This window comes from Zonotrichia leucophrys, chromosome 3 (genome assembly GCF_028769735.1).
Source record: "Zonotrichia leucophrys gambelii isolate GWCS_2022_RI chromosome 3, RI_Zleu_2.0, whole genome shotgun sequence".
NCBI lineage: Eukaryota > Metazoa > Chordata > Aves > Passeriformes > Passerellidae > Zonotrichia > Zonotrichia leucophrys.
The window spans coordinates 38,254,792-38,268,495 of NC_088172.1; the positions used below are offsets into that span (position 1 = coordinate 38,254,792).

General features: G+C 43.3%; 1 long non-coding RNA gene across 1 annotated transcript; it reads right to left on the reverse strand.

Annotated features, from left to right (window-relative positions):
• Positions 1 to 7,439: 7,439 nt before the first annotated feature.
• On the reverse strand, positions 7,440 to 10,810 carry LOC135444823 (uncharacterized). Its single transcript, XR_010439292.1, has 3 exons — positions 10,485 to 10,810; positions 9,114 to 9,170; positions 7,440 to 7,661 (listed from the first exon to the last, which is right to left on the reverse strand). It is a non-coding gene; the product is annotated as an uncharacterized LOC135444823 (long non-coding RNA).
• Between the last annotated feature and the right edge of the window lie 2,894 nt (positions 10,811 to 13,704).

Here is a 13,704-nt window from a genome sequence, read left to right on the forward strand (position 1 = left end):
AATGATGCATTATTGTGTCCTGGTGACGTTCACCAGAATGGTGAATTGTTCAGAAATAATGCATTGATTCCTGTGCCCAGAGCTTTGTAACCTTTGTTCGTCCTTGCATCCTGAGGCAGGTATGGCAGTAAATCCCGCTTAGGGGTGTGGCCAGCCATAAGCACATCTAGGGTGGTGTATGCCGTGCTGCATGACATCAGGGGTGTATTTAAGATGTCTGTGTGTCTGTCCCCAGCAGGAATTCTGGGTGAGGACAGTGGGACCTGCACTGTACCAGCTGCTTGCCTGAGGCAGGCATGGTGGAGCTGTGTTTGGTACATAAGAATTCTCTGTTACAGGCACTCACTCAGCCCCACCAGGTGGGGTGGAAAGGCTGCTTTTAACATAAGGAACAAATAAAATAATAGAGTGGTTAGTGATAAAATAATATTAAAAACACTTTCTTAACTCTTTTAGAGCTAGAGATACAGGCTGATGTTTTTGGCCTAAGGCAAACCAGAGACATATCATGAGAAGAAGAATAGAAGGCAACAGGTAGGGGTAAGATGGAGTGAAAAGAATAGACCTTTCACCTGTGCAGCTGCAGCCAACCAGAGAATGAGGACAGGCTGATTTAGGTGACCAAAGGAAAATAAGGCTAATGTTTAGATGGAGTTCTTGCAACAGTACATCCATTTTTACTGAATTTTTAATATGCATTTTTTAGTTGGTGATAGTGTAATACAGTGTTGGGCTTTGGCCTGTTCAGGGCAGGAGCATATTCCCTAGGAGTTTAGCTGTGTCCTCAAGGCTGGCTGATAAAAATGCCTTGGTCAACCTGGGACTTTTTCAAGTGAAAAAACTTCAGGAGAGTCTCCACAACTTTTTCTCGGTATATGTTTGTGTTCTGAGGCTCTTGCATCTGGCCCCTGCCTGAGATGTAACACCTGTGGGCTGCCTGCGCTCTTGCTGTGCCCTGATGGCCTGGACCAGTGCTTCGTCCCACACAGCAACTGAGGTACAGGCACAATTGAGCTCTGTTGGTCTGGCCACCCATTACTGCCTCTTAACATCCTAAATCTTATCAGAATTACAGTATCAAGATGTTTTCTATGAAGTTAGTAAAGTCATTCCACTTACGCATTTTCTTTGTGCAATAGCTGTACTACATCATTCTGATCCATTTGATGTGCTGCATAGTTGATATTATCAGTAAAGTTTTTTCAAAACCAGTCCCTCTGAGCACCTTTTTTTTCCTCCCTGGAACTGGTAGTCAGAAAAATCCCCAGAATTTTTTGTCTGACTTATAGATGGGGATCACTGATCCACTTCACAGTGAATTAGTGACGGGTATCCCAAGCAAAAAAGTATATGAAGGACAGTAGCAGAGAGCTGTAGCTGTGATAGTCTAAGGAGGAAGGTGAGGCTGGTCTGTAGGAAGGTGAAATATGTTGTCAGAGGTCTGTCTGATAGCATGAAAATGAACATATACTTCAGAGATCCCAGGGCTTCCCCAGATCCGTGTGGAGTACCCACACAGCTGAGAAGCCACACTAACAATTTCTGCTGGCTTTAGCAGCCCTCCTGGATCAGATTCAGAAACCCTCTGGCTTCAGATTAGGTAAACTACCTTGTAGATAATGACTTTGGCCTCCAACTTTTGTCTCATCAGTGCTTGAATAAGTAGGGGGAATGATTGGAGCCGACTGTCTGTGCTGTATTAACACAATGTCCTTGTGCTTTTAACACATACACCTGTGTAAAGAAAACTGGTGTGTAGTCTTAGGGCTTCTTTCATCACTTTTCATTTAAAGCAGTGTCTAAGAAAGTGTTTTGCTGGAGTAAGAAGCTCATAAACTTAAAAGAAAACCCAATAAAGCACAACTTGAAAGATACCAGTTTTTCTTACAGCGGTGACACATTACATAAATGAAACACTGTGTAATCTGGTAAGATAATAGTTTTCTCAGAATGCATGTTGCTGCCAGCTGTTCTTTGTAGAAGGGAGTTTTGCTGGGAAGCGAACTTCTCCAAACCCAGCAGCTGACAATGAAAGTCTTTACCTCCCCATTTGCCAACTGCCTCTGAATTTCCTGACTTTGTGGAGACCCTATGCCTTGCCTCTGGCCTTGCATGTCCTCTGGATGCTTGTGTGTGCTATTCCTCTGGTATGGCACTCTGAGACGCAGCACTGTATTCCTAGTGACTTGACCAGAGATGTAAGTTGTAGCAGAAAATATGTCATGAAACATCATTTTGGATTAAGATGAATATTTCATTTCTGCTTCATTGTTCATAGCCTTGGACTCCAACTTGCTGGCACTGGGGAACCAGGCTTGAAAGACACGCTTGTTTCTTTAGATGACCACTTAATACTGGATGAAAGATTTTACCATGCTTTTTTCTGGCAGAGTGTCCTGCCATGACCAATGCAAATACATTGTAATTATGGCTTGCCTGAAGAATTGTTATGCCTGAAATTGAAGATATTTCCTGGTTGTACTCTTCTCTTCTCGTTATAACTTTTTTCATGTGGTGTAACTTCAGCCAGTTGTCCCCTGCCCAGTTCCCATGCATTCCCATTGTCCTAGATCCTGTCTGTATGGCATCCAGCTGGACATTCAGCCATCATCCTTGTCACCAGGTCTGTGACTTTTGGCACAGCATCAGCCTTCTGGTACTTGATGTGATGAGGCATTTGCCTGCCCTCAGAGTCCCTGAACATTGCCCACTGCCAGAGAATGGGTTTCTGGGCTCTGACATCTGCTCAGATGAGGTCATCTGGACACAAATCACATGCTGTGTTCTGCTTTGATCTCTTGTGGAACACTGAGACACTGGGGTGGCAGCCACAGAGCAGACCTGCCATGGGTGACCAAACCAACAGCAAATAAAAAATATCAATTAACTGGCCTCCTAACATTGTCCTTGATTGTCTTCAGAACTAAAATTGCTTTCTTGACTTTAAACATCTGAGTACAATTTAAAATCCTTGCAAGAAATAAGAGCCACTAACCTCTGTCTCAATACTGAGTATGCAAAACCATATCTTTTCATAGCAGCAGTCTCTGTTACTTACAAAAAGTAACTTGTCAGGAAGTGTGGGTTTTATGAAGAAAATATCACAGTCTATTTTAATATTTAACCCAGAACTATGAAGTGAAAAAAATTACTCTCAAGGCAGATTGGTTTGAAATGTTCCTACAGAAGATTTAATTCCTATATAATAGTCTGTGTATAGATTGCAGAATGCTTTAGAAAATGGAAGGATGAAATGTGTTACAGGCTTCTTAGATAGCTGCAGATATACAAAAGTATTTTAGTTTAAATAATCTTCTTGTTTTGCATCATCGCTAAAGAAAAACCTAAATTCCCTTGCTAAAATTAACACAATCTTCATCCTCAGAGTCTCTGGAGATCACTCTGGGTCTATGCCCTCTTCAGGCATTCAGTTAAGCATTTGCTGATTTTCTAAATTTGTTCCCTTTTATCAAGTAAACTTAAGGCCATTACTTTTCATGAAATCTGTGGACTTAAGCTCAGACAAAATCAGGTCTCTCCAAATACTTCCCTAATTCAGCCTTCCCCATCTTACCCTGGTGCTGTTCTGTGAGATTTAGCAGCTCATGCCGTGAGCCCAGGAGCAAAGGTCACTCACTGAGCACAGCACTCTTGGCAGAGCAGGGAGTGAGACACTGATGGTGTCCGGGTTGCCCTGGCACAGCAGGGCTGGTTTAGCCTTGTGCTTCCATCCCAGCTCTTTCCTTTGAACCTCCAGTGCACTCGCTTATGGCCTCTCCTTCCAGCCTGCATTCTGATCTTTGACACACCTTCTCCCCTGGAGCAATCCATGCACCAGCTCTGCCCTGTGTGTCAGAGAGATCTTGCATGCAAGAAATCACTGACAATGGCAGTCATTTTGGATTCTGTATTTACATCCAAACATAACCTTAACAGTATTGCAATAACTTTATAAACAATATTTTCCTCTGTTTCAGTAACAGTCACTTTCTTTTTAATTGAGAGCATCTGCTATAAAAAAATACTTAAATCTTTTTCCTGCTTTAGCATTTCCTGGTTTTAGCCTCATGCAGCCAACGTGATTTCAAGGACTTTACTTTTAGTTTACAGTAATCAGAGCAGGATCAAATGTTTGGCCTTCACTGAGGCTACAGTCCTACAAACATATTTTTCTTATTTTTTTGTCTGAGATGTCATTATATCGTATCAGTGCTTGTAACTATATAATCATCATAACATTATTTCCCATAAATTGTAGGTGCACTATGTTCATAGGTCCTTTTCTCTTCTGTAAAAATACTTAACACCTTGTGAACATTTATTTTTAAGCCAAAAAAAACATGTTTCCAAGCCATTCACATGAGCAAGATGACATGGTTTTAGTTTTGCTGTAAGTGAAAGCCATCATGGTCTGTGAAAAGCTGAGTGGGAAATAATGCTCTGCCTTACAGCAGTCAAGAAAACCATCTGGGAATCATGAATTGAAGGTCTCACAGGTAATTATCTTGCAGGCTACTGTAGGCCTTTTGTTATATGTAGGTACAGCCTCCAGTGTTTGGAGGATCTCCATGTCCTTGATCACTTGCCTACAGGAACGAGAGTGTGCCCATGGGATCCATCTCCATCCAAAGCCAAGCTCTGCAGCCTCTGTTTTGTGTGGGGCCATTAAAACCCAGGCACCTGTTTCCTATGGACAGGCTACACTCACTACACTCTTTAGAAAGTTCTTCTTCACAATGAGTGCTGTCAGTTTTTGATTAAGTAGCCTCCAGATGGCATTTCAGGAGAGGTGAAAATACTATAGCTTTTATGCAGCTACATTTATTTAAAGAAGCAAGTGCTGTTCCATGTGCCCCAGCTACAAATGGCCAGTACTTTTGAGATGTAGCCAGGAGACACAGTGAGAAGTAACAGTATTAGAAATGATTCCCTGTGAAATATCCTTCATTTCCTTCCTTCACAGCACTAATCTGAGTCCTGAAAGCAGCCCAGCATTTTGTGATCTCTGTGATTTTCAGGCTGTCCTTCTCTCACACTGTGGGAGGACAAGCTGTGCCTCCTGCAGGCGCCGGCATGGTGATGGATGCCAGCAGAGCTCCAGAAAGCTTTGTTCTGTATCCCATCCTACCCCACCCCATCCAGAAGAGTGGTACCAAGCAAGGAGGATGCTGCAGGCATCCCTTGTCCAAGTGGGGACATCAGAAAATCTGAACAGAGCAGAGCCTGGAAAGTCCCTGGCTGTCCTTGTTGTACCTTGTCTGTGTCCTTGTTGTACACTGTGGGTTGTTTTGCTTCCTCAGGATTAAATTCCCACTCAGATTTAGGAGGGCCTGGCTATAAGATCATGGATCCTACACCTTTCAGATTGCACAGAGCTGGTGGCAAGGCAGCAACTTGAAGCAAATGTTGCTGGTTATGAATATATCCAGCTTTTGGTTGTTCTCTGTAGGTTTGAAAGTTAGAAAGTTATGCTATTTTGCTACTGTTAAAAATGCTGTCTTTTTGCATGGTGTGGTAACATGGAAACTACACTCTGAATTGTTCTCTCTGTGGTAATACTTAAATATTTTGTTCTCTTCCATCAAGCAAACTGCTCAAAGCAATATTCTTGTTTATTATATTCCTGAAAATCGAAAAATTTTAACAGGCTAGTCCTTTTATGTTAACCTACTGAGAACAAACTTCTAGTATGCATTTGCTAAAACAATGTTTTTCAGCTTGTGCGGGCAGAGCAGAGCCTGGAGGTTTTGTGAAACACCTTCCTGTCTGTCAGGGCCCACCCTGAGCTGACACTGAGCTCTGCGGCCACAAGTTTGTAACCTTTGGTCCTGGAGATGCCCTGGCAGCTTCCTTGGTTTTGCCAAGGAAGGGTTTTCTAGCTTGAGTAAGATATTTCTTGTCCAGGTGGAGCGCTGGCTGGAAGGTGATGTGGAACTGTGAGCTGTTCCTGTGGTGACTCTTGTTGGCCATCCTGGGGATTCCTCTTCCTTTGTGATGAATGGAGAAGCTTTCATCCAGGGAAAGAGCTGGGGGATGAAGGGCTGCAGTTGTGGTGCTCCCTTTGCTGCTATTCACTGTACAAGTCCCTTTTACCAGCTCCCTCAAGCTCCCTTTCCTTCTTTCGCTCTCACCTTTTTCCTTTCCCTCAAAGGTTTCACTGAGTCTTATGCCAGCAAAGTCTGGTTTAAATCCATCTTTTAGCCAGTAAAGAAGCTAATGAAAATGTCCCCATAAAAAAGCACTCTGGATCCCTGTCGTTGGTCTGTAATGACTCTCACCAGAGTAGCTCAAGATACTGATCATGGCAATTCCCTATGGCTGCTGGTGATTATTGCCACTGTACAGATGGGAAGGTAGGAGGCAGAGGGGGTGCTCCAAGCACAGGCTCAGCTCTGCCTCCCCTCATGCCATTGCCAGAGGAACAAGGCTCCTGAGAGCACAGTCAGGACCCCCACGGCTGGCTGGGGTAGGATACACAGCTGCTCCCAGCCCTTGGCAACTTGCACAGGAGGGCTAGCAGGATACTTTCTTATCTAAATAAGATGACAGAACTGAATAAATGGAGAGCAGGTACTGAGTTAAGGAGGCCAGGGTGCTCCTAGAGTAGAAGATTTTTTCCAGGGTTAGGAGAGGAGGTAGGCGATGGGAGTGAGAGCTGTGAGGAGGTGAAGAGGATCCTCCACTCTGGCTGGGAAAGGATTTGTGAGAGAAAAGAAATGACTTTAAAGAGTGATGACTGGGGAGAAGCAAGCATTAGGTGTGCTTGGGTTTGAGGGATTATGGCAAGGACTTGATTTCCTTTTCTGTGGAGAGGAGCCAGCTTTGGGGTGGGGAACAGAGGGTCCAGTGATCTTGTCATCCTCCATTACCATCTGACCTGATCACAATGAGCAGTCAAGAGCCCCATCGAGCTCTCAACAAGCTTTAAGGAAAGTGAAGAAATATTTAGATTTTATTTTTCTCTGATTTTTTTTATTCTTGTTACTTTGTTTGAGATCCTTTCTCAGAAACTGATTCATAAAAATGGCAGTTAAATTTTAACTGAACAGTTACTCTGCCTTATGGCTTGCAAAATTACTTCAGCAGACTAATTTTGGAGTGGGATGTTTTGTCCTCTGACACAGTGCTCCCGTACGAGTGATTCTGTGTAATTGCCTCAGTCCTCTCATCTCATTACAGTAAAAGGAGGTTGTGTCCCATTAATTCCAGCAGGTTCCACCCATTAATTGCAGTGCCCAGACACGTGCCAAGCATGGAGTCTCCCAGAACATTAGTAGCTCACAGAGGCATTGCTCACCCTTTCCAGATATCAAAGTTATTTGTCCTCTGCCCGCAGGGTAAAGTAGGTTTGCGGGAAGTATCGGGACAGCAATCTAAAAAAATAGAAAGGCATCCCCAAGGGAACACCTTTCTTAAGGGTGGAAAGCAATTTTTAATTAAAGAGGGGGAGAACATAAGTAGCAATCTCCTCCTTTAAGGCATCAACACATGGACTATGTGCAATATGGGTAACAAAACTCTTGCAGGGACACATTCAAGGCTGACCAATTCCAAATGGAACCCACCTTAAAATTACTGAAGCAGTTTTTGGTGTATTGTCCCCTTCCCAGATGACATGGCAGCTTCTTTCCGGAGTAGCACAGGGAAAACACAAGCTCTGCCTGGGAGAGGATGATGGAGCTGGAGTCAAACATGTGAGCTGCCATGGCTCCCCTGTGTGCAGAGGAGCCTGGGTACATGCAAACTTGTTTCTACCTGATGTGTAAATCAAGAAAATCTATGGGTCATAAAAAAATTACAAGTTTTACCCAAACAGAAAGTGCAAAAGGTGCAAGATGGGCTCTAGCACAAATAGATTGGATAACATTGCTGGAAAAGAGGATTTGTAAAATTTTAAGTCCTTGGTGCCATCCACCTTGGAAACAATTCAACAGCCAGTCCTTTTTTTTTTCCACTACCAGCTTATGTTATGTTCTCAGAGATACGTATGCCCTGGGAGCCTGGGCTTGCTCCTGTTCTAGGAGCTCCAGCATCAATGAAGTGACTTTTGTCTTTTTCTTTCCACTCCAGGAAGTTCATAGCATTTAGTGCTTTAAATCCCACACACCAGGCTTCTACCTCCAGCAGCTTTCCTGCTTGCCAGTGCTACTGCATTTTGCTCCATCCAACCTGGGACCTTGAGGTGAGAGCAGATTCTCCTCACAGGCAGACTTCAGCATCTTGGGAAAGAAACTTTTCAGCTGCACTTAGCATTTCTGATATCAGCATTGGCTGCTGCCCAGCCTGCTCAAATGGTTTGCACCATTGCCAGTGGGAAAGCTTTTATATAAGGGAACATAAATAATTTTCAAAAGTGCTTTAACTGCCACAAAGTGTCTTAATGGGTAGCATTTAATCTAAACAGAAAATCCCAAATGCCTATGTCAATGATATGAGTTGTTTTTCTTAAATATCAGAAGTTAAAATGTTCTTTTTTTATTTACATTTTATTACTTTATGCCAGTATGAGGGAATATTTTCTGTTAAATTTAGGTCATGTTTGTAATTTCTCAACTTTCAGGGTTTTATATGAGATTCAGAACTCCCCTTCTACAGAGTTGAGGCTGCTGACAGCAATGCCTAATGCTTGCCCAAGCCTGAGAAGCTGCCTGAGGTCCAGGAGATTGCTAGAGGTAAAGCGGACATCCCTCAGTTCCGTTAAAGGCATTTAAACAGGTGGTAGGTGTGCCTGGAGATCTGTAGTTAATCTACTTCTGCATTTCTAGGGTCCTGTCCACAAAGGTATTTGAAGTTTGAAGTAGGCAGTGGGTGACCATCAGCTGTCATTTAGGCAAGGACAAGGGACTGAGCCTCAGGCAGGGAACATAAGAGGGCATAAGGTTATAGATCAAAGTGTTTTTACTAAAGCAGATTATATATATATATATAGTACATATATATATATATATATATATATATATAGTACAAGCAGATTATAATTCCGACTGAAAACAAGCCGTTTTGCTGGGAGATGAAAAGCAATTCCCTGGTTGTTATGTGAATAAGATCAGATCAACAACTTGATTTTTGTGGAAATTCACAATTTGCACTGTCAGATAGCTGGGGAGACATACCTTCAAAACTAGGACCATAAACTGACTCTCCTTCACTTTCCTTTCCAGTTATGGTATCTGCAGGGTAGAAAAAAGTTATCATCAGCCACCATGGTTATCACAGGCATTTGTCACAGGGTTGTCAGTGAGCAGCTCAGCTGAGGTCAGAGATATGGGTTGCCCATCAGCCTGGGGAAACAACCACTGCCATCTCTGTTTCACTACTGAAATTTTGACAGACCTTTGGGCAGAGCCCTGCTTCCATTCCAGAAGACAGTCTCTCTATGAATTATTTCCTGCAGTGTGTTTAATTGCTGCTGCTCTGAGAAGGTCCCAGCATCTCCTGCTGGGAGAGCTATGGCACTGGCAGCGCTGAGCCATGGAAGCAATGCCCCAAAGGACATCTGTCAGAGGGAGTAAGCTCAGAAGAAAGAAGGATGAAAATGCACCTGTGATTTTATGGTAAGTTAAGGCCTCTAACTTGTCTAAGAAAGGAGAATTGATAAGAGTGAAATTCCTGTTCAGCTGAATGAGGCACTAAGGAAAAGTGATCTTATGTTTTTTAAATAAGTCTGGTTTTGTTATATTGTTTAGACATTGTCCAGTTATCACTAGTCCTCTACAGTAGCAAACTTAATATTAGATTGCTTTTATGGATTACATAAATATAATTCGCTTCAAGCCCACACACTCCCTGCGGCTTCCAAACTTGTGCTGGGGCTGAAGCCCAAGGGGTCACCTCTGCAATAAACTTGGTCACATGGAAAACCAGGTGCTGGAGCAGCCCCACCACCCTCACTGCCTCAGACATCCACCATGTGTGCCACCTGTGGCAGTCTGGCCACCACGAGTCTGAGTCCGTCAACAGGGCCCAGCTCCACGGCAACACCAGACACCAGCCCACACCCCACCCTGCACTTCTAAGCACTTCCCAGGCCTAATGTAAACAGATTTCAACTCTGTGGGAGGTTAGAAATGCTCCAATTTCTGTTTTCCCCTGAAGGAAGAAAAACCAGGTTACACAGAAAGCATGTGGCAGAGCAGAGGACTGAAGCCAGCTCTTTCCAGAGCTCTTGATGGATGCTGTCAGTAATATTTAAAGGATGAAGAGACTCTTGCTAATAGCAATTGCCCAGCAAAAAGTGTTAAGTAAAAGCAAACATGAGAGAACTGCTTCCCCACTCCACTCCCAGCCTCCAGTGAGCCTCTGCTCAAAGATTTCCTGGTATCTCTGTGTTTAATTCCCCCTGGCAGCTCTTTTCCATTTAAATTTCCTTGCTTTTCAGGGAAATGTGAAAGTCTGGCATCCACAAATTTCTGTGGCAATGAGATTTACAGCTTAATTACACCCTGTGTAAAGTGTGTGCCTCCTTTTGGCACAGAAACTCCCACCCAGAGCTGCGTGTGCTGGGCACTGCTGAGCCATCATTCCCGCTGGCAGCGCGCACGGAGCTGTTCCAGAGGGGTCCCGGCTCCCGCAGCAAAGCTTTGTGCCAGCGCGGCAGCTTTGCTCTCTCCTGCCTCGTGCAGCATGTGCAAAAGCTGCTTTGTGGGACAGCTGCAGGTTCAGCTTGGGCTTCTGTCAGCACAGCGGGGTCAGGTCACTTCTCATCTCTGAGCACTGTGAACTTTCACGTGTCAGAGTCCTGTTGCAGAGGAGACAGTTGTGATTTTCATGCAGACAAAGCTATGTGAAATTGCAAAAACCCAAACCAACTGATTTCTCATTTTAATAACAATGTGCACTTTTCCCCCAACTGCATATCCCACTGGCTTTAGAAAGGGATACATTTTTACATAACCACAGAGTGAGAACCAAAAAGCCTCTGAACTAAATGTCGCTAAATTACAGTGTCTATAAAAAACCCAGACTGAGAAAGAAATCACAGCTTGCAGATGGGCCTCCTCCAGGTAGCCCTGAAGTCTCTCTGGTCTGTCTCAGTGGTAGTTTCCTACAGTGATTCATTAGGGCCATGTTTTTTTAAGAGTTTTGTTAGGATTTGTAGCAGTGCTGAATTTGAAGAGCTCTATCCTCACAATATCAGAGACTGTGAAGAAGATCAGATTCTCAATGTTTAGCTACCACAGCTGCTCCCTTGCTTGAAAGATCCATGCACAAGGTATTATAATTTCACGTGATGATGTTCTCCTGCTGAAAAAGTGCAGAAAAACGAGGCAGGCAAAACAGTTTGGACAAGGAGACGTTAAAATGGTAAGACAAAGCAGTTTTAGTTCACAGCCGGGTCCTGGGTGTCAGCAGATGAGGTGAGGTGTGACAGTAGGTAACTGCAAGCAGCACATGCAAATACAGGGATGTTTTGTGGGCTGTGACTGAGTGATGCAAAGGAAAGCCCTTTCCTTCCTCCTCTCAAAGGTCGGCAGCACAGCTGCTGGAGCCTCTGTAGGCTGTAAGCTAAGCAGAATCTAATTTTGGTAGCCAGACCATATGGCTTTTGCTATAGCCAAAAATGTCTACAGCAGCCTTACGTAAAGTCCAGAGCAGAAGCAGTGTACCCAGAGACAAATATAAAATCAGCTTCAGAAAATACTGTCTTGGCTATCTATTTTTCCCTACATCCATATTTTTAGGTTGATACAGATTAATACAACTGAAGTTTATTGGGCTTTTTGAAACATCCCTTTTCTCCTTTTTGCACCACAACATTTAAGGATTAAACCCAGAGCAATCCACTACATATAATTTTTTAAAAAATCCTGAGATTGATGTCTTCATTTTGTCAATGTGCTTGAACTTACACATAAGAAGTTCTGTTATTGAAATTTAATTCTGCATATACATAGGACTGGCTCCCATTAATCCTTTTTCTTTGAAAAAAACCTTTCTTTTTTTTAACTGATAATTTCTATACATTCTCACTGTCATTATGGGCAAGAAAGGGAATTAACTATAAACATAATAGTCACCTGACAGTCAAAGTCAAAAAGTAAAGCAATGATTAGCCTAAGAAGTGTTACAGGACTATTTTTCTGAAAATTTATGTTGGGTTTCTTTTATAAAAAAAGCATGCCAAGAACCACCACTTGCTTAGTATTTCTCCACTTCTTTTCTCATCACTTGGTGATTCAGGTCCATTAAATTCTATTCAACAGGTTGCCAATTATGAAAATGACATATATTAAAATCCTGAACAGGGTGACTAATATTAATTTTAGACTCTATTACCTCTTTATGACAACATGATATTGTTCTGCAGGCCTGTTTGTAGTACTCAGGTGAGAATAAATGTTCTGTGGGTGGCAATAGTTAGATGTGAATTAGCTGGTGCTGTTCTGCTTGCCAGCTGTGGCAGATGTGCTGTGCTGCATTCAGTTCAGAGAGGAAAGCAATTACCACAAAGGAAAATATGGAAAGCTCACAAGGCTCTGCAGCACCTTTAAACAATGATCCTGAAAGCCTTTCAAAGGTTGTGCAGCACTGCTCTTGGAAACTTGAAGTCCTTTAAAGAATGCACACATACCCTGACACAAGACCCAAGAGTTTTGCTTCTGTGTGATTCTTAGAGGGTTTTCTTGATCCAAACTTCTCCACCTGGTGCAGCTGCAGCTGTTTCAGTTCCTTCCAGTCCAAAATAGCATCTGAAAAAAACTGAGAAACAGAAGAGAAAGCAGACAAAATTAATTAAAAAAAAATTATACATATGCACACACACAAGTATTTGAGAGAGACCCCTACATGATGATACTAAAGCAGAGCTGCTAGGGGTCACGGAGAGACATCTTGGTGAAGGGCAAGTAAAATCACCAAATCACAGAATGGGTCAGGGTTGGAAGGGGCCACAGTGGTCATCTGGTCCAACCTCCCTGCTCAAGCAGGGAGCACAATCCAGAGCACAGGGCACAGGATTGTGTCCAGGCAGTTCTCCCTCCAGTGAGGGAGACTCCACAATTTCTCTGGGCAATGTGTTGCAGTACATTCAGTTAGTCACACAGGGAAATTCTTCCTCATGTCAGAAAAATTTGCAGGATAGGGTAGGAAGTTTGCTAACTAAAGCAAAAGTCTGCTTCCTGCTATTCCAAAGATACTTTCAATTAGGTAGGATTAAAATATTAGCCAGAAATGACCAGTAAGCGTCCTACAGTGAGATGCTGAGAATATGCCTGGATGGGTTTTTCCATTTGGAAGAATTGCTTGGGACAGATATGATCAGTAGTCCCTCTGTTGTGGAAAACCATTTAGTGTTCACCGTGTTTTATAGAGGATCTGAAAAGGGATAGAACATAGAGAACTGCTTTAGCTCATGGGACTGAAACTCCACAAGAAGCAGACTCTTTAATTAGTCTCTAATGACTATGTAAAAGCGATCCTGACATCACAGCTCTGCAGAGTAGGCATTACTTCTTCCTTCTCTGCTCTTAGCAAGAACCTGCAGTGCAGGAGGACTGGGAAAAAGGCCTGCTCAGATGGACTTCTGCCCATGTGAAGATAAGCATGGCCAGGAAGGAGCCTTGGCTGCTCCTGCACGCTGGGGCACGCCTGCTGTGCAAACCAGCCTCCTCCCAGGCACTCCCAGCTCAGCCTCAGCTTCTCTGGGATAACCATACTCACACAGGATACTGGCAGGGACACAGTCGACTGCAGGGTTGGAAAACA